Consider the following 2,892-nt stretch of genomic DNA (forward strand, 5'->3'; position numbering starts at 1 on the left):
GCTGGGGGTCGCGTCGCAACAGATCTAGGCATTGCTAGCTTGCCCTCTCCACCCCCCGAATCGAACCAGAAGACGAGGCGTGCGGAGCAGCTGCAGCGCGAGCTCGCCGGCCGCGGCCTTGTCATCGCCTCCGTTCCAGGGAAGGGCCGCGGTCTCGTCGCTGTCCGCAGTTTCTTCTCCGGTAACCCCGCCCTCCCATCACCCACTCCCTTCCCCATAGCCCATTAGCCGCCGGTGATAGGCCCTGGTTCCTCTCCTCTGGAGTTTCTGCACGAATGGATCCCGGCGAAGGCGGTTCCCCTGCCGCTCCATCGACTTCTGCAGTAACCCCAGGTGATTTGACCCTTTTCCTCGTCTAATCGGTCGAACCAGTGCTACCCGTCGACGCTAAAACCCTAGCCCGTCGCTGTCTCTAACCATTGCGGGTGTGGGCATGGAGACTAAGGAGGATGCCGAAAAGCAGGTGCTGCAAATCCTCGTCAACACCCCGGGCAGCGGCAAGTCCATGTTCGCCGAGGACATCACGGCCAGTGTCGCCGCCGGTCGCCCATGGGCCCGCGTCTGCCAGGTGTGCCCCATGCGCTCTACTCTCCCTACGTGCTAATGTGCTGAGTGGTGGTACTTTTCGTCTCTGTTGTGAATTTGAGGTCTCAAGACAAGCATTCTGTAATGCTTAATGCGGGCTCATGTGATTCGGCTCTGAAATTGCTTATATTTTGCACAACTAGTTACTGTATCGCAAGTTTGAAACTGTAGTTTCTGTCTCGTGGTATTAATAATAATAGTACTTACCTTGCAAAAAATGGCTCCGCAAGCGAAAGCAGATAGCATCTCAAAGTCAAAACACCAAAATCCTATTCCATGAGTAAGTTGGGGTGATTTGGGTACTGCAATTTTTACTTGTCTTGAATGTTAATAACCATATCGTCAATGAAAACTCCAGCAACTATGACAAGGTTTTGTGTGGGTCTTTATTGTGTTCTAGGATACATATGGAAAGGGCAAAGCTGGAACCAAAATACAGTGCTTGAAGGCCGCAGCAGACGCTTTGAAGGAGGGAAAGAGCGTTCTCATTGACCGATGCAACTTGGAACGAGAGCAGCACTCTGATTTTGTGAAGCTTGGCTGCACCGTACAAGCGGATGTGCATGCTATTTTCTTGGATCTTCCTGCGAATGTTTGCATCTCACGCTCGGTTAGCCGGACTAGCCATGAAGGAAATGTGCAGGACGGAATGGCTACCATGGTTGTGAACCGCATGTTGAAGAACAAACAGACACCCTTGCTGACTGAAGGTTTCAGTTGGATCACGTTCTGTACGGATGATGATGATATTAAGAAGGCAGTTGATATGTATAGTGCTTTAGGACCTTCACATAGTCTTGCTTTAGGAGTATTTGGTCAGAAGAGCAAAGGGCCTGTACAAGCTGGTATAATGAAATTTCTCAAGAAGGTAGATGCTTCGAAGGTTGACAAATCCAGTGGAACTATGCTTACATCAAGCGAAAGAAAGATAGAGCAGCAAAATACAACGTTGAAACAGGAAAACCTTGAAGCTAGTGGTGCCAGTTCAATGCAAGTAGAAAAGAAGTTGGATAACCTACTGGAAAAAGAAGAACAATGTAAGGAAAGTGTTTCTTCTGACATCGGTTTGTGCACTCTGGCATTTCCATCTATTTCTACTGCTGACTTCCAATTAGATCTTGAGAAAGCATCTGACGTTATAGTCGATGCAACTACTGATTTCATGCAAAAGCATGATAGCGTAAGACTTGTTCTTGTTAACTTGAGCCTGAAATCAAGAATATTGTCATTAGTCAAGAACAAGGGTTCTAAGAAGAGCTTTGACTCCAGCAGATTTTTCACATTTGTTGGAGACATCACTCAGTTGCACTCAAAAGAGGTCTTCAATGCAACGTGATTGCTAATGCTGCCAACTGGTAATTATTTTTGGCACTTAAATACTTATGATCCAAATGCAGATCTGATTTCAGATTATGTTGTGTATGTTGAGTACTTGAATCCTGCTTTATCCTTGCTCAGAGTTAAACTGGACCTTTTGTTTTTGTCTATCTCAAGCAAAGATTGTTAGGACCCTCCTCTATCATGGCCCTCGAGATAATATCTATTAGTGCTTCATGCAGGAGGTTAAAACTTGGAGGTGGAGGGGTTAATGCTAATTTGGTAGCTCCATGTTTTTTTATAACTAGCAACTTTTATACAACTCTGACATCTAGTATAATGGATATATTTTTGTGATTTGAAGTTACTGATCTATGCTCTCGTGTAATGTTACGGTCTAATGTTTTTTGTTTAGTATCTTTTTCTCTTGCTAGGAAAGTGGTGAGAAGATGTCGATGATGCATACTTCGGACATTCAAATAAACACAACATAAAAATTTATGAACCTATGTCTCATAGGAGAGTGGAATGAACTCCATTGTTAGCAGATGTGTCATTGTTCTATTGTGCAATTCTGTCTGTTCTTGCTATATTCCTGGGTACGGAAATGTATTCATGAGATGAGTTATTGTGTTATGTAAACCTGGTAGATGTATTATGTGATCTTATATGATGGGTGATTTTAATTCGACTTGGAGTTTTCTTGATTTGAATATGAAATAATGTTGGATTTAATATTGGAAAAATAATTGGCTTGAAAAAGGCCCAACAAATAGAAATGAAACCATTTTCTCGAACAAAAAGTTGTTGAATTAAAAAAATGAAAAAGGGCCAAAACTGAAACTGGACCAAATGTATTTGGGCACTAAAAGGCCAGGGCCCAAATTATAATGATACAAAAAAATTCGGAAAAATACTAGAAATGTGTGTACATAGGCTAAGGCCCAATAAGAAAACGCCCCAAAAAATAAAACCAGCCCATGTGATCAA

At 43.5% G+C, this 2,892-nt stretch overlaps 1 pseudogene; it reads left to right on the top strand.

The window, feature by feature from the left end:
- The first annotated feature begins 433 nt into the window (after positions 1-433).
- LOC123398064 lies at positions 434-2,290 on the top strand (annotated as a pseudogene).
- The last annotated feature ends 602 nt before the right edge of the window (positions 2,291-2,892 follow it).

Source organism: Hordeum vulgare, chromosome 1H, assembly GCF_904849725.1.
Source record: "Hordeum vulgare subsp. vulgare chromosome 1H, MorexV3_pseudomolecules_assembly, whole genome shotgun sequence".
Classification (NCBI taxonomy): domain Eukaryota; kingdom Viridiplantae; phylum Streptophyta; class Magnoliopsida; order Poales; family Poaceae; genus Hordeum; species Hordeum vulgare.